Source organism: Aethina tumida, chromosome 2, assembly GCF_024364675.1.
Source record: "Aethina tumida isolate Nest 87 chromosome 2, icAetTumi1.1, whole genome shotgun sequence".
Lineage (NCBI taxonomy): Eukaryota > Metazoa > Arthropoda > Insecta > Coleoptera > Nitidulidae > Aethina > Aethina tumida.
Genome location: NC_065436.1, coordinates 23,123,388 through 23,142,495, shown reverse-complemented (window position 1 = coordinate 23,142,495; position 19,108 = coordinate 23,123,388). Strand labels below are relative to the sequence as shown.

General features: G+C 28.1%; 1 protein-coding gene across 4 annotated transcripts in view; it reads left to right on the top strand.

Annotated features, from left to right (window-relative positions):
- LOC109596779 (myocardin-related transcription factor B) overlaps window positions 1-19,108 on the top strand; it is an 83,970-nt gene that overhangs the window by 50,670 nt on the left and 14,192 nt on the right. Inside the window, exon 2 of one of the 4 annotated variants that reach the window (XM_049962437.1) lies at window positions 13,175-13,194. The exons of 2 other annotated variants lie outside the window; for them this stretch is intronic. The gene's annotated coding sequence lies outside the window, so the exon portion shown is untranslated. Of the gene's footprint in view, window positions 1-2,781; window positions 2,817-13,174; window positions 13,195-19,108 lie in introns of all 4 variants that reach the window. One more of the 4 variants, XM_049962436.1, reaches the window with a different exon arrangement.

Genomic DNA, 19,108 nt, shown 5'->3' with positions numbered 1-19,108 from the left:
TTCGAAATTCAAATAAATCATAGTGTATTCGTGAAAACCGCATTGCGAATCTGTTGATTAATAAAGTATCGAAAATACAGGCGATAATGAAATCAAAACTTTGGTTTCGAATGGAATAGTAAAAATTTAATATGATTTCTTTCGTAATTTGTTTTGAATTAATTTCCTGCAAAAACTATTTTCACTTTAATCAAAATGTTGAATGGTCCTATAAAAAGTAATTTTGCTTAAGAATAATTGAGTCTTCATATAAGACACCAATTTGTTTCTAATTAATGAATTAATGAGGCACCGCCTAATTGATCTCGATATGCATAGACGTCAACTATTCGTCTAATAGGCCAGCAGATCAAAATCGATTCGTTCTCGGTAACGTCCTACACAAGATTCTATAGAGTTTGACCCCCGTATTTTTTATTTATAATTCGAATTTAATGAATAATAGTTTAAATCTAAAAATTATAAAAAAGTTGTTTGATGTTGCAATATCAGTGATAATACCAATAGACTTATTGAAAATGTTAAAATATCTGACATATTTATGTATGGGGTGTTTCAACTTAATTGACTTCAGATGTCATGAGGCCGGAAGAAAAATATTGATTTATATCCGCAGCTGAAAAAAGTGATTGCCAAATTTCGCTGTTTAAAATATTTGGTATTGTATCGAATTAGTATATTTCCAGATCAGGTAGAGGAATAGATATATCTGGTAAATTTTGAAATATACAGTGTATTTCTTAAATGTTGGATAAGCTTTGCGTAGGGATTAGTCAGTGTTACTTTGTTTTAAAATAATATTATATCCTTATTTTGTCCTCAAGAAAGCAACAAACTATTGAACATATAAGCAGTAAAAAATCAAAATTTTAACAGCATTTATTAATAATATTCAAATATTTAAATATGTATCTGAAGTTGTATTTGAATCTGTTCAGAAATAAGTTCAAACATTTTACAAGGGGTCAATGTGGTAATAATTTTGATATTAATTAATATTTTTTTTTTGAGAAAAAGGGAAATATTTTTAGTTAATTTATGTGACATAACAAAATTTTATGGAATTTTAGTAATAGAAATTAATTAGTAGTTTATTAATAATTAATTAATTTTTTACATGATATTTATCCCTCATTCACGTTTAACTTATTCCCTAAAAATATGTCTGTAATAGACCAACTTCAGAAATTCTTAAAAATTAAAATAAAAGGTAAATAATCACTCCCTTAAATTGATTGATTATACAATAGTCATTATGAGTTAAATTTGTATTTACAGCAGGTGTAAAAATTTTGTAACAAATCCATTATAAGCTCCTCTCAAAAACAAATCAGAAATTTATTGTGTTCAGATCGATTTAATGTGTTAAATAGTCTTTGAAGGCCGCGGCAATAAACTATTTTCAACTGTGGACGCTTTGCACTAAATTGTTGTTTTCGTATCTGGTGTTTTTGCCTATTGCATAATAAAATACATTTCAGCATAAACCAAGGTGTTTGTTTAAACAAACGGAACCCTATGAAAATATTTTCGTTATTTATTGCCAACATAAACACCGGTAGGATAAGTAATTTTCTGTCATTATCTCGTTGGACACATCTTGTAAAATTAATGTGCAATTGCCCAATACGAAATCATTTGGGCGTGCTGTTTCGCATTCATCTCTACGATTATTGTAAATATTTTCGAAATTATTTACGGCTAGGGACAATATTAATGTGGTAATGATAGAATGAATATTGCAATTTGCTGAAAGTCTATGTTTAAAACAGAGTTAAGTTATTTATTAGTGATAATTTTCGTGATATTTACACCTCAAGTTATTATTATCAATTAATAATTACATTGAGATTCATCAAGATTTTTTATATTTCTGCAAAATTTGTCGAAAAAATAGCAAATTAGTTAAATAAAAAAATATAAAAATTAAACAAAATAAAAGGTACAGTTGAAATACAACATATTCATCAAAAAATATATTAAACAAGATTTACCTTTGTGCTAAATTAAATTATTATTCAACATATTTTGGCCGGTTTCAAAATTTATGTAATTGTTTTTATGATGTATGTTCCCCTTCTATTAATAAGTTGTTTATAAGTTGTCTTTTATAATGATAAGAACCAAATTTGATTTTTTATCGTTATTTGTTATCTGTGTCATTTTATTTATTTTTATATTCTTATTTCAAACTAATAATATGTCGAGTTATTTGTATTATATATTTCTAATTGTTGTTGTAATGTTAATTATAATTTGTAACAAAAGTTTTTAATAACTTTTTATCTTAAATTGAAATATTTAGTCTTATTCTTATTCTTATATCCTCATGTAGAATATTACTTCAATATAAAACATAATTGTATATTTATACATTTTTTGTTATGAAAATAATTAAATTCGAATTCAAATTATTTTTTACCTTATTCCCTCTTTAACTATATGTCTTAATTATGTAATATAATTCATTTATATAATAATTATTCATTAATTATTAAAAAAAGTAATTTTTCCACTACATACTTTGTTGTATATTTTAAGTTCTTTATAGTCATTTTGTCGATTTTTTATAATATAGTTTGTTTCCTATCAATTTATAATAAAAACAATTTAAATTTATTTTTATTTTATTCTCCTTTTAACTATCTCTTTAAAATAGTCAAATATCATTTATAATTAAAAAAATATATAATTGTTCAATATTTATTAAAATAATTATAAATTAGTACCCCACTTTTGAATAATTTTGTGTTGATATAAAATGTATTTTTTATTTTTCAGGTGAGTAAATAGAATTCGGTTTATATCCAATTGATGTAAGTAAAATAAATTGTGTGCTCATGATCTGTAACATTGAACATAGTATTTCCACATATAAACAGGATTTTTTAACTTTATTATACACTTAAATTATGTCATTATTTATGCCTCAGTTAATAACTGAAATAAAATAAATAATACAAATTATAGTTTTCACATTAAAATTCGATTTTACAATTACAGTACACATGGTGACTGCGAGCATAGTTATTAAATATTATTTAAAAGTATCCTTGAACTTTCTTGCAAATAAATTTATGAGTCTAAATTTAACATCATCTAAAATAAACTATGAAAGTAAAATGGTGGATTTTATTTATCGTCAGCTTTTTTAAACTGGGCAATTTGGAATCGGTATTATAGTAATGTTTTCGGTCGTCGGTATTTTATCGGTGTAATAATTTTCGTAATTATAAACCGAATTTTACGATTTATTTTCGCGACCTGAATTACGTTACAATTTCAAGGGACATTGACAGTTTTACATTTAATCAATTGGTTGGGTTTAAACAAGTTAATTGATTTATTGCAGAATGTTTTCAAATGTTTTCTCAGTAACTTACAATTAGAAATGAATGAAAATAAATTGGCGAACAATTTATTAAATTTTTTACTGCACCTACAATAACTCACTTAAATTACCATTATAGTTTTGAATATGCTTGATCCCCGTGGTATTTTATTTTTTACTCATCAACTTCGTTGAAATTGACACCCCATTAGGAACGCCTAAGTATATAATGCCCCCCGGTATGTTAGGGATAAAGCGACGAGAGCAAAAAGTTATAATGTTATTATTTCAGAAAATTACTGCATTTAAGTAAATTTTGTTTGTATAATGGATTAAGTGCTTTTGAAAAAGTTTTTCTAATTCGTACCGTTGCCCTTTTATTTTGCTTCAAATGTATGTGCACCAACTTAATTACCTATTTAATTATGACTGGGTTAATTTAATTCCACGTTAAACGTGCTTAAAGAAGATATTTGTACTATTTGCTATGATAATTGCAGACTAAAAATAGCCTTCAGAGGCATTTTCCCCAAATTCAATAAATCTCGAGGACTCAGGAAGAGGAAACTGATTATGCGTAATGGTTTTCCGCCAAATATACATTGTGCTATTTATAGAATAGTACCTGGAGGTGGTATATTTCTATAATTGTACATTTAGCAGGCAACAACAGAACATAAGAGCTCCTTTTATTATATTCATTAAAATGTATACTGTATAATCAGAGTATTTGAATATACAAATTTCAAATATATATTTGATTAGAAAAATATCTTAATATGCACTGAATATTATTAATATTTTAGGAAATATAGAAAAATAAACGTATATTCTCCTTGTATATTTATTATAAAATAGATTTTTATTTGTAATTGTTGCAAAAAATCTTAAAGAATATTGTTTTTTAAAAAAATTAAAAATTAACAAATGTTTATAAAAAATAAAAACTTGAACTTAATACGGGGTATTTTCATTTCTATTACGAATAACTGCATCACATGTTCTGTTCTTACTCAAAAACTGAGTTCCAATTTGATTTTGGTAAAAAATTCTCACAAATTTCTAGTAGAAAACACTTCACATCGTCTAAGTTATTCGGGCGGTTAGGATGGTCCCTTAAACGCTTCTTGCTGCTAAAACTTTCTTATTCGGGAATATTAATTACAAATTATCTTGACAAATCTTTTAAATCTGTTTTATGTATTAAATTAAATTAATAATAACTAATTTTGCTGCCATAAATGTGAATAAGTTTATCTAATTTTGATTACATTAGTTGTAAATAATATTTTAATGATCATATCTATTTTAATAAACATTAAACATTCCTAATTAATAATTAATGTGTAATACAATTAGTAATTATATTACACATAAAGTTGTTAGTATTTAACGTCCTGGTCGCGTAAATAAACACGTGAAATGGCGTAGGAAGCAACCTTAATTAAAATCGTAAATAAATTCATAAATTACCATTAATTCATTTGATCTGTCTATTAGTAACACTATCTGCGAATAAATTATAAAACGCCGGTCATAAAAATAATTCGATGGCTAATTGCACGTTCGTGAACAAACTTCAATATTATGTATTTATAACATAATTAATTTTTAATAAAACACCTATGAATATTTCCTGTGTTACGAGCCAAATGTTTTTTTCGGTGCACGCTCGGTGTTATTTGTTTTCGTCTTGACAAGGAAGATGCTAATTTCTCTGCCCATTCCCGTAAACTTCAGTTGTATTGTTCCCGCTTAGTGCGCTCCCGTCCCGATGAAAAACAAAACGACAAGAACTAATCTTGCAGGTAAACGCTGACAAAGCAACAAATCAGGCTGCAGGAACGTATCACGGACGTTGACGCGGGTCTCCGGAAAATTTCTTGCTCTGCCTTAATTACTCGAGTCGCTAAGTTTTTTTACACAGTACAGGGTTTACGGCGCAGAGTAGTTTCAAACTGTTCTTTTTGGTATTTTTATGAGTTGCGACATTGTAAATTTGCCCCTGCACTGCAGTGAATTTCTAAGTGTGGAAAATTGAAGCGAAATATTAGGTGATGGAAAAGTAATTTACGCTTTTCCTGATTTTTGATTTTTTTGAATAAACTTTCAAAGCATTTTTGTGATGTTAAATCAGATAGCTGGAGATGCTATTCATGATGAATTGATTGATTTTTATTTTGTCTGTTTAAAAGTGACAATAAATGTTTGAACAAATAAGGATGAACAATATCAAAGTCGTTTTAAAACCTTACCAACGAAGAAATGAGGTAACAAGTGGATTTTATATAAATTAAGTGAGAATGACAACAAATAAATGTTTGACTATTGCCAATTCTCTCCGTGGTCATGAAGGATGGAGAGATTTCATTAATTCTCTAATACCTGATTAAAAGACTTGAAGCTGGTAAAACACTAAATAGTGCTTGAATAAAGTCTTAACATAAAATAGATTTCCATTACTATTACTGCCAGTATATTTTGACCAGGAGAACAAACGATCTTATTCAAGGACACTCTCTTTTAGTCAAAAGTAGAAATTCTATAAAATCCAGATTTTTATGTGTGATTATTATTAATTTTTCCTATTGTCCATTTGTCTAAATAATAAAGGATTTAATTTTGGAGATGAATTCTGAACTAAGATTGTCTGTCAGTTTCACGAATTTATTTCTGTAACTTAATTTACTGTAGAAATTTGATGATTAAAAAGAAAATTGTTTTATAAAGTCATTTTACACAGAATTTTTTAAATAACAGTATTAATTATCTCAAAATTTACCAAAAATATATGTTATATCTGTTAATGTGTCAAGAATTATGTGTTTTTTAGACATTTTAACTACAGTTTCAATTTAAATTAAGAATAATTCAAAATTTCTCCAGAAAGTTAATAAAATATTTTTTAATATTCTATACATCTTTTATTCTTCAAAGGAGAAAATATTGGTATCAAACAGGAATATTAGAGTCTTTCAAAAGTCTGTTCAAAAACATGTTAATTATCCTCCAGTTTTGGAAAAGTGTATGCAAAGTTCAATAGATTAAGATCAGATGGTTCTTTTCCAATTGAATGTTTAGACTCTATATATACTACAAAAAACATGGTGAAGGAAACGTTATGGTTTATGATTCCTTTTCTGGTTTCGGGATAGTACCATTACTGAAAATTATTACACTAGAAAAATACTTGTAGGAAGATGTGATAATGTTAATTTTTATAGATATATCAAAATAGTCACAAATATCAATACAATTTGAAAACAACAAATAAATTTTAAAATGTAAGTAATTACAACAGACATTTTATTTTTGACTTTCCTGAGTCAACTTTTACTGTAAAGTCTACGTGACACTATTTTGTAAACAAGATAAAGATGCTAAATGGACGGGCAGATTCCAGGGAACATAAATAATGGCATTACTGTTGATACACAACATTCGAAAATAATTAATACGACTTCCCAACTCATATTTGTAATAATTCCGACATGTTTTCGTCCTGAAATTTCAACAACGCCGTGTTATAACAATTGTACAACCTATGTTTCAATTGAACAAAACGACTGTGCGATGGATATGCGGCCGCGTGATTCCAGGGGCCGCGACGATGCTATTTTTACTGAAAAGTTTTGCGAGGGAGTGCGGTGCATCCATTGCCAACTGGTTGCCGCACGCCATCGGGAGCGGACCGCTGTACGGATACGCGTCGCCTGTCTGTCGCTCGAGCATCGGGATGTGGATCCGGAAGATCGCATCTTGCATTAATTAACAATTGATCAGTCAGGATTTACATGTAATTATCCGGATAATCGTTTCGGTTGGGGCCAGTATTTTGCTACTTGAAATTTTGTTAATTCAGTTAGTTATTTTTATGTTTTAATTGGACTTCCACACAAAATTTTTCTAACTAGTTCATGATGATTTTGGCTCGGCAGTTATTGTACTATTTCTAACGTCTATTTAAACATTTTTCTATTTACTTAACCCAAATAATTCACGAAAAAAAAATTGGCAAGCAGTAATTCATAGCAGCATTGACTTATCGCCATCCACATATCACAGTCTCGTAGCTTTCGTCGGTCCCTCCGACAAACCCGAAGCTCTCCTCCACTTTGGATCCGTTTAAAATAATTGCAGATGATATTTCTTATCAAGTTGGCCGTGTGACAAGTCTAATGTGTCGGGACACAATATTCGGCGGTTCCATCACTAATAATCCTAAAACAAATGTAACGACACTTCGTCTTTTCTTTACTATGGCTGGAGTTAAGAAAAACGTCCGAGTTCATGTCGTGTGTCAGAGTTTGAATTAATTTACGAGGGGCAAAATTATGTGCACGAAAGTTTCCAGACAATAATAATAAAACCCAATACGGACGCAATTTTGATTGGCACCTTAACAATATTACGCCTTAGCCCAACAGATACGTGTTTGGCTACTTAAAATAAACAGGCCGAGTCACTGAATTATTAATTTTCACAATATTTACCCGAATTTTCATACCGCCTCGGTTCCCAATAAACCGAACTATAACGATCCCAAGGCCATGGCGCGAAGGTGTGGCATTAACAACGGAATGGATGCTGAGCAGTGGCCCACTTACTCCAGTGGATGTAAATATACTTCATCATTTTATTTTAAGTTTCAACTATTTATACAATCAGTAAACACTACGTCATTGAAACTGCACAATTGTTCATTGTTCATTCAACATAAATCCGCCCTTCACGCACGCACAACCCTTTCGGGGTGAATTAATTCAAACAATTCAGCATCCCGGAAAATATTTAGAGGTTTTGATTATTGTTTTTTATTTTAGTACAATGATTTGTTGCCGAATAATTCGACCAAAATTATAGTCTAATAAGTCGACGTAATAGGACCAATTACTTCCAATAATATGCACATATTAATTTTTTCTGTTACATTGTTTGGTTTCAATTAGTTTCATTATAAGTCCATTAATAATGCCAGCTTAACGGCGTTTAAATTGTTACGAACAATCCGAACAAATGTAAATTATCGTTAGCCCATTTCACAATCAACCCATTTAATGAGTAATTAAATCTTTCTAAATTAATTAGAATTGTGGCACGAATCAATGAACTAATTATAGTAATTATACTGGGAAGTGTTGTTACATTTTAAGTGTTCCGGATCAATATATAGATTTTAAAGAAAAACGTTCGTTGTTAATTTTAATCGTGTATAAAATAATGATTTTACTGTTATTGGGACAAGGGTTACGAAACATTAACATATTTTAAATATCTACTCATATTTGTAAGAAGTGTGGCGACTACTGTTGCTTTCTTTAAACATTTTGGCAAGGAAAAAATCACGACTTGCCAGAACTCCACCGCAATTCCAAACTGGCTATTCAATTATAGAGTATTTACTTTGCCTAATTATTCATCATGGCAAAATAGTCAGGACGTAAATAGATCATTAAATTTATAAATAACACGTAACTATTGCTTCAAGCTTTCAGTCATTATTCACTTATGGAGTTAAATTTTTATTTACGTCTGATGGCTCATTTAAGATGGAAATAAATCTGTAACTCCATTATAATGAATAATAGATCAAATGGTAAAAAACTCAATGCATGAGAGTAATATATTAGGATATCTGTTATGAAAATATGTAAATTTATATTTGAATTTAGCTTTCTTAAAAATGGGCGAAAATATTATATATTCAGTATTTCAAATTTTCAGTCATTATTCACATGTAGTGTTAAAAGTTTCCTGAAATTTTATTTACATATGATTCTTTATTTAAGATGGAAATACTCCTTTATAATGAATAATAAGTTTAAAAGATAAAAAAACACAATGAATTATTATTGAATTTTTTTCAGTTAAAAAAATTAAAAAAATTTGATTATAAAAAATGTCAATCCTTCATTGAATTTGGCATTCTTAAAAATGGACAAAAATTTTATTGTGTGTTTTAATCATTATTCACATAAGGTGTCATTTAAGATGGAAATACACCTTTTCTTATACCTCCAATGAATAATAAATCAAAACGTAAAAAACTCAATGCATATCATAAAAATTGTTTTGTTTGTCGTCCGACAAAGGATTAGTATAGAATTTTTTACACTTAAAAAATGAAAAAAAGGTTTCCCATTTTTTAATTGTAAAATAATGTGATAATGGCAGAAACTTTTTGAAACAATTTTTGAGGCATGCCTAGAGGTCTTTTATTGTCTATTCTTTAATTATTATTTACAAAAATTGAATTATATATAAAAAAAATAAAAACAATTACAATTGGAGCTTATTTCTGTCAAAATTTATCTATACACTACTTTCAAAAATTATTTTAATTGAATTTATTACTTCAATTTGATTGTGGTGATACTGTGTCAAACGTTTATTTATGTATTTCCAAGTGATTTTTCAGTTAGAAACAAGTTATCTTAATGCTGACATAATTAATAGTTTGGTTATTTAGTTATATTTTTTAAGTTATTTAACAATAGTAAAAAGTAAATGTTAAAATGATTTTGTTAAGTGGGGAGTGGCAATAGTATGAAGTTTACAAAGTGATAAAAAGCTTGTACATATTAATAAATATTGATTTAAACTGGGGACTTCCAAAAGTTAGACTGTAACTGATGTTGATGTGTATATAGAACAAGACAAATTGAGTTTTACTTTTATTAAGAGGGAAACAAACAGAAATGATCAAAGAAAAGTTATTGTTTACAGATTTTATAATTAGTTAATTATACAAACAATTATTAAAAATTATGTGGTGATTTCGTTCTCCCATGGCGGTTGACAGGTTAACGGCTTTGCATCCTGACAGAATCGAAAATTATTTAATAAGATCGTTCGTCTCGTGAATATACGTGCGGAGGCTTTTGAACTAGACGGCTTTTTACATGACTCATCCGACAATGTTTTCGTTTCAAATCGAACTATTTTTAACGGGCAGAAAGCCGGGTCCGAATCCTTAAGCAATTAGCCGTTTTTACGAAAGAAAATCGAGAATAATCAAGGCGGGGGTTTCGGTCGCGTTTTCGTTTTGCACGAACATTTGATGAAATCAATTAGATGGAATTAGATCGAACGGCGACACAAAGGGATACAAGCGTGTCGTGCTAATAAGATCGGAGATGGTTGCCAAAATTTGGAGAAAACGTCGATTGAAGTGTTGTGGAAAATTTATACGATTTCTTACAAGTATTGAACCTAATAAGGAATATCTTCTCTTCGTCAGTTTGGGTACTTTTGGGACTGCCCTCGTACTTACTTTTGTCGTCTCCTTAACGCGTCCTTAATTGTTAGTTATTTTAAATAATAAGCAATAAATCACGGAATGGATTTTGAGATTAAACAAGTGCACTCGCTCCAAACCGAGTCAGTTTAACACTTTGTTCAGCTGTTGGTTGGTGGTGATGTTCTAAATTAGTGATTTCCGAGATTTTTCCGTTGAAATAGGCTAGACTATTTCAAGAAATTAGTTCTTTGGGTTAGTGACTTCGCATTCCGTAACGATTGGGTTAATTTATAACAGATACAGCCAACATCGAACTGACGTATTTTCCACGCAAATGGGATGAATATTAATTGTTACAGTATGTTCGCGTTGAGGAAACTAGATTTTTAATATAGAGAATAGAGAGTGACGTTGACATGTTTACATTATTTTTCAAGTGTTAATTTTAACTCCAATATTCTGGGACAGATTGTGAACTGGTGATATTTCTCTGTTGAGAATAAATGTGGCAATTTATTATTTTTTAATTGACAAATAAATTAAATATAAAGATGGTGAGTTCAAATAAATCACAAATTGTATACGAATTAGTACACTAACTTATAGGTACATTCGAAACTAGAGTCATAATTGATAACAACCTATAAATAAATAAACGGTATCACTGATAACCAAAGATATTTAAAATGGCAATAGTGAAGCCCATTGTGTTGACACCACGACAATGATGTTTTTATGAACTTTGACTTAACAATGTTATTCGTATGTGTGTTTTTGTGAAAAAATCACGATCTGTGCGGCTTTTGATGAACATATTACTGATGTGAATTGCATACAAAATGAGTGAACAATTTAATTTTGTTTATAGTAAGTTTTCCCTCACAATTTTTTACTGTTTAACGTTTATTGTTACGTGTTATTCGGTCTTTATTCATTTAGACAAAGTGGTGAATTAAAATTAAATTTAAACATCGTTAAATTTGATCTGGTACGATTGCTCTCGACGCCTGTCGTGTTGAAGTACGAAATTCAATTATGTCTTTTGGAATCGGTCTACCGGAATGTGTGTACCCGATTCTGTGACTGCAAAATGAACTCGTTCGAATTTACCTTAATATAATTATTTTAACGGCGACGCTTCGGCTCCGACAATTATAAATTAATTAAACCGTAATCTATTAATTGTAAGAGGCATAATTTCATTATCTAATACCATAATAAAATTTTTGATAACGAAATTGTGATTGATAATAACATATAAACAAACGTGTCGGTAGACCGTGATTGAACAGAAAATGAATATTTTAAAAGGACGATTAGTTTTTGCACATGTATTTTTTGATAAAAATAAATTTACAATTAGTTATAAATCATGGAATTATTGAGAATATTTATAAAAAATCTCGTAACACGTTAATTTTAAATTAAGAAATAACATAGGCCAACAAACTAATTTCATCCTTACACTGACACGCCTTCGAAGGGTATTTGTAATACCCAAATGTTTAAATGAGTGATGGTTTGTGATGCTTTACCATTTTAAAATTTCTCTTCCAAAATGGTACTGTTTTCAAATTTATTTAAAATAAAATAGATTCATAATATTAATTATAGAAAAACTATAATTCAATTTAGTTCTTAAAAATGAATCTAAAATCATTTCTAACTTTTTATTAAGACTTTCAATTGTTCAATTTTTACAAAAATTTAAAAACAAAAATTATGATTATATTTATTTATTATTCTTATAAATTTTTTATAGTTAAAAATATTCTTTAAAATAAAATAATTCATATTAATAGTTTAATTATTAAAAATGTAAAAAACATGGAACTTAAGGTAAAAGGTCATTTCTAATCATTTTTTCTACATCATTAAAAATTTTAATTGTTTTTTCTTTTTAGAATAAATTTAAAAATTTTATTTTATAATATTTAAAATTATGATTTTATCTTATTTTTATTGTTATTTTTTGCAATAAATTTAAATATAATAAATATGATTTTAAGTATAAAAAATTCAGTTTAGTTCCTGAAAAAGTAAAAAACATGGATCTTAAGGTAAAAGATCATTTCTAATAATTTTTTTTCATCATCAAATATTTTAATTTTGTACTTTTTACAATTAATTAAAAAAATTAATTTAATAATAATTCTTATAATTATTGACAATTTTTGCAATAAATTTAAAAATAATAATTATTATTTTATTTTTAATTTTTGTTATAAAAGTGAAATCAATAATATTTTTGAATAGAGATTGAATAAATCTTTTGAATGTATCGTAAATTACTGTATGTTCCATAATGCGGAATGTTACTTCATAATCTAGTTCGCATAATATTTATAACTTTATTTTATTTCTGCAATAACTTCAAATAAAATATTTATAATTTTATTTTAATTTAATTGATAATTTTACAATAAATATAAATAATTATGGTATTATTTTACTTTATTCTTTATTTTTGTTTGAAATCAATAAAAAATTTTTGAGAAGATAATTTTTAATGTATATGTTATTTTGTAGTCTAAAGTCGTGTTATGGGATATGTTTATAAATGTGTTCAATTATTAAAATAATTAATTTATTCTATTTTCCAGTTCCACATTGTATAATGAAGGTAACACAAAATTACATTGGAAACAGATATTTTATTATATAAAATCAGAGAATTATATATATGATGCATGAGGCTGGATGACGATTCGATTCACCTGTTAATTTATTAATTATGCCTATCGCAGGTGCGATTAATTACTTAATTTGCCAAGCCGCTAATTAACATAAATTATCCGGGTTAAATTATAAACATCCTGAAAAATATTAATTAATCTCGAAAGCTCATTACGGAAAATTAACATTATTGCTCTGGAGTGGATCCATAAATCGTTTTATGCGGATAAATCTCGAACGTGATGTAATTTTATTTTTATTAATTACAAATGGCGGATTAAAAATTCTGTTGTGGCATCACGAGTAAAACTGTGCCGTAATTGAAAAGTAAGCGCCCCAAAAACCATTTGCAAAGCAGTCTAGACTCGGATAATTGGTTCCAACTGATGTCGCGATTCACCTCCCGAGATAAATCACCGAAATTTACATGCAGACTCCTTTGCACCATAACTCAGCGATGGGGACAAAAAAAGGCGAAAGACATCGGTAACATTAACCAAAGCATGTTGGAACTTTTGAATATTTATGACGACTGACGAAACGACGCCCAGAACAATACACATCGCATCTAATTTTAAAAGTGTGGACCTGACCCTTCGCACGTGCCATAAATTGTCCGCCAACGTTTTCGGCACAAAAGCAGCCCAAATCGTCCGGGGCGCCTCTTCTTTTTATTCGTCAGCCCTTAACGTTAATAATTAACGAGCCAGTTTTGCCTGAGACAAATTGCATTACGTCGAGGCAACATATGAAATCTCGTCGTGTCGCATAAAGACTCAACGTAAATGGGCCTCGATCTAATATCCGTGCAGCCTCCGGGGCTTCGACGGCATGGGCTTATTAGACGTGCTCTGTGGCGGATTAAATGGCAAGTGTTTCTCGATTGTCGCCGTTTCAACACGCATTTGTTGCTATTTATTTTTATGATTGTGCCTTTCGATTCTCACCATTCTCGTTATGTATACATGCGTGTATCTATATAATATATCTATCTATATTTTTTTATTCATTTTACCAGTGTTTGTTGATAATTATGATATATAATTATTATCAATTAATAATTTTAAGAGAATTTTTATATTAAAAATATCTTCTTTATCCATACCCATATATTTATTTATTGCTCTTAATATCTTTATTCATGGTAATTATTCATTAATAATTGCATATCAAACAACTATATTATGAAATATGAAATATGAAATATGAAATATGAAATGTGAAATATGAAATATGAAATATGAAATATGAAATATGAAATATGAAATATGAAATATGAAATATGAAATATGAAATATGAAATATGAAATATGAAATATGAAATATGAAATATGAAATATGAAATATGAAATATGAAATATGAAATATGAAATATGAAATATGAAATATGAAATATGAAATATGAAATATGAAATATGAAATATGAAATATGAAATATGAAATATGAAATATGAAATATGAAATATGAAATATGAAATATGAAATATGAAATATGAAATATGAAATTGAAATATGAAATAATATGAAATAATTTGAAATAATTTGAAATAATATGAAATATGAAATATGAAATATGAAATATGAAATATGAAATATGAAATATGAAATATGAAATATGAAATATGAAATATGAAATATGAAATATGAAATATGAAATATGAAATATGAAATATGAAATATGAAATATGAAATATGAAATATGAAATATGAAATTGAAATTGAAATAAAAATTGAAATTGAAATTGAAATTGTAATATAAAATATGAAATATGAAATATGAAATTGAAATATGAAATTGAAATATGAAATTGAAATATGAAATTGAAATATGAAATTGAAATATGAAATTGAAATATGAAATATGAAATATGAAGTATGAAGTATGAACTATTAAATATGAAATATGAAGTATGAAGTATGAAGTATGAAATATGAAATATGAAATATGAAATATGAAATATGAAATATGAAATATGAAATATGAAATATGAAATATGAAATATGAAATATGAAATATGAAATATGAAATTATTAAATATGAAAATGAAATAAGAAATTATTTATTATGAATCATAAAACACAAACACAAAACATATAAATATGTACTTGCAAAATTTGACAATTATCCTATGTTTATTATGAATATATTAACAATATATAATAATTAAATTAATGAAATATGAAATATGAAATTGAAATTGAAATAAAAATTGAAATTGAAATTGAAATATGAAATATGAAATATGAAATATGAAATATGAAATATGAAATATGAAATATGAAATATGAAATATGAAATATGAAGTATGAAGTATGAAGTATGAACTATTAAATATGAAATATGAAGTATGAAGTATGAAGTATGAAATATGAAATATTAAACATTAAACATTAAATATGAAATATGAAATTATTAAATATGAAAATGAAATAAGAAATTATTTATTATGAATCATAAAACACAAACACAAAACATATAAATATGTACTTGCAAAATTTGACAATTATCCTATGTTTATTATGAATATATTAACAATATATAATAATTAAAATTTTTTTAAACTCTGGACATAAATTGTCGAAATGTGCTGTTGTCACTATTAATAATATTAATATTAATATGGTAAGTAAAATATATAATATATGAAAAGCGTCCAATTGAAATAATTGTATTTATGATATACTTGTAGGTCATTAATATTCTTCCCGTCCAACAGTAATTTTGCCAAACGTATGGCAATAAAATTTCACTACACGTGTTATTTAAAACATGCGAATAATCAAGACTGGGCACAATAATATTTACATCAACGCCTTTGTTGAACACCAATATAAATTTTATACTGCATGTGTTTTTCGTTATAATAATAAAACCTGGTTTTATGTCTCACTTTACACCCCCGTATTACTATGAGTAATTTTTGGTTAACAATCTAAAACTAATGAGTAATTAAGACCGATTTAGATGTAATTTTATGAACTTTTACTTTATATTTTTGGCGTGTGGTGTTTTTACTTCGTTTTCCTTGCTAAATCTGCTTGTAGCACTTTATCAGATTTAGACTGAATTATTTCGGCGGCACGTTCGACTTTAAAGTAGTAAAAAATGGTTATAATTTGTCACCCGAAGTGGGAGTCGTTTAATCGATATAATTACCCACGCGACCATCCTTTTAAACTTCACCAACTCCTCCTTTTTTGCAACAACTCTTCAGTTGCTTTAACACGTCTGATAAACGAAAAAAACAAGGCGTAAGAAAGCCAATGACCCTCCTAAATGTCGTGCAATATGCGTCCGGCCGAAGGAAAAAAAGGCGCCTGTAAAAACTTTATAGCACGCTTTAGCGCTGAAAACATTTTACTTCCAAGATTTTACAGCTTGACCAGACTTCGCCGTCCCGTAAAGGCGTCCGAAGTTGTTTTCGTCACAGAAAAGTCTGGAGCCGTTGCAAAACTTGGTTCCAATTAACGTTCTTCGCACTCGTTCCCGTTTCCAAAGACAATTCCTATCCCACGCGCAATAAAACTTCCTCATTTACGGCCGCGGTTGCTCAAAAATCACGTTCCCCGGTAGTTTTCCATGAACCCGACTCAACTGCGTACCGAAACAGGTTGCGCAACAGTTGTTGTGATTCCTCCGTCGATGGCCGCGACGTCAGAGGCGACCGACGCAGATGTTGTGGCGTCGGAGAGGCGTCGCCGCCGCATGCCGGATTGTCTCTGCGGGCGCAGATTTCACTTAAGTGTGCCACTAAACTGCGTGAACTCTGGCCGCCAGAAATATCGCGTTTTCCCAAACACCGGAGGGTAACTGGGAAGCCGGTAGCGAAAGAACGTCCGAGGTATTTACTTTTGTGTCGTTCCTACTGTGGATTATGTCATTGTCTTGCACAACAAATTTAATGGAAAATTTTTACTAAAAATGTTATTTATAAAATGGGTCCGGTGGCGCGTGGGCGTGTTTATGGTTAACCACACGAGCTCGTTAGCAAAAGTAAAAGTGTACAAAGACCAAAGACTACCTGGTCCCCGATAATTTATTAATGAACACAACAAAGAGAACACTTGTTCCGCAGCGGTCCCGGCCAACGCTCGTATGCAAATTGCATAGCACGCGTTAACGAATCGATTCGTGGGCACTTGCGATTTTGTTGTTCATTAAATTCCGCTTGTGTGTATGTGCCGTTGTCCTTTTTGAGTTTTACGGGTCGTCCTGACACAGAGAGTTTTCGGGTTTGAATGACGCCCACCCGACGCCATCTCGTATGTACGTTTTTACCTTGAAACCGCCAATTCGGGTGGGCCGTCCAAATTCTTAATGGCGAAAATGTGTAATTAAAATCTATGCTAAACATTTCCTGGGTTCCTTAAACATGTGGGGCACTTTTAATTGGTACGTACGGTAAGGTGAAATGTATGACTATTCAGGAATTTCAAGTTTTTTCTCTAAACCAGGTTGTCATTGATAATTATACCTGATAATTAATTATTAATAATTAATGATTTTATCCAGAATTTCAATTCTTTCATATAAACCAGCATTTGCTTATAGTGATAACTGATAACTAATTGATGATTATCATCATGTTTTAATTTTATCAATTACAAGTTTAACTTTTCCTAAGAATTGTTGATAATTATCATTGATAAATGTAGCCCACTATCTATATACAAGATGTTTCTGAAATAATTGGTCAAATTGCATGTATTTCGAGTATGCTCCTGAAGCAAATATATCTCTTCAACTTTATATTTCAAAAATAGTATTTTTCTTATTTTCTTGACATTTGGTCGAATCATGTTTAAATATGATATGTATTATCCTAAAATACTTAACTTCTGGGGGATTGGCTATTCAAAATGTTTTTTGTACAAAAAAAAGATACTACAAAATGTTAATTTTGAATTTCACAGCCGTTTTTGAGGTATTTCAGTTTTAATATTTGAAGAATTATATTTAATGATTGTATATGTATGTTATATCTTCATCTATTAAGAATTTTTGTGATCTTCCAAGATTTATCCAATAACCTAATAGTGGTTTGTTAATTAAAATTCAATTAAGATATTGAAAAATACATATATTAATACGAAGATATTGTTTTAATAATTATTCTCAAATTTATAATACATTTGAACCTACAGAAAAAAATATTTGAGTGACATATTAATATTATTAATAAGCATATTTATTTAATGAATGAAGAATTGTTGATAATTTTCATTAATAACGACGAGTCAGAATTAATTTGAAATTTTTTGTGATATTTATGTCTTTCAATTTTATCAACTGATAATTATGAATTAATAATTATTTATATTAATGTAGATCGTTATTATAAATTTACAAAAAAAAAAAATATTTTGAATAATCAGTTTGTTTATTCTAAGGATAACAAGAGGAACATTTGATAATTATATGTGTTAAGAAGAAAAAGAAGAAGAATTTACAGATTCAAATGATTATTCAAGTTAAATAAAACATTCATTAGAGATTATAATTACTTAATAAAAAATTATATTTCTATCATCTCTATTATTTTACTTTTTTAATTATTTGGATTTTATTAATTATAAAAAAATATAATATAAATTTAATCAAGTTAATTTGATATTTATTGTAAAAATAAGAAAATTTGAATAGTTACAAACTATAGAAAAATAATTTGTTATAATCTGATATTTATTATAAACATTAGATTTTATCGGCTGACTCTAGAAAACAAAGGATTTCTTTCTTAGTAAATTTCTAAAATAAATATGTTAGGTATTAAATTATCTCAAAACTTAGTATATTTATTTGGTAAAATTGTCTATAATTTTTTTTGAAATTATAATTTGTACCATAATAAAAGATATTT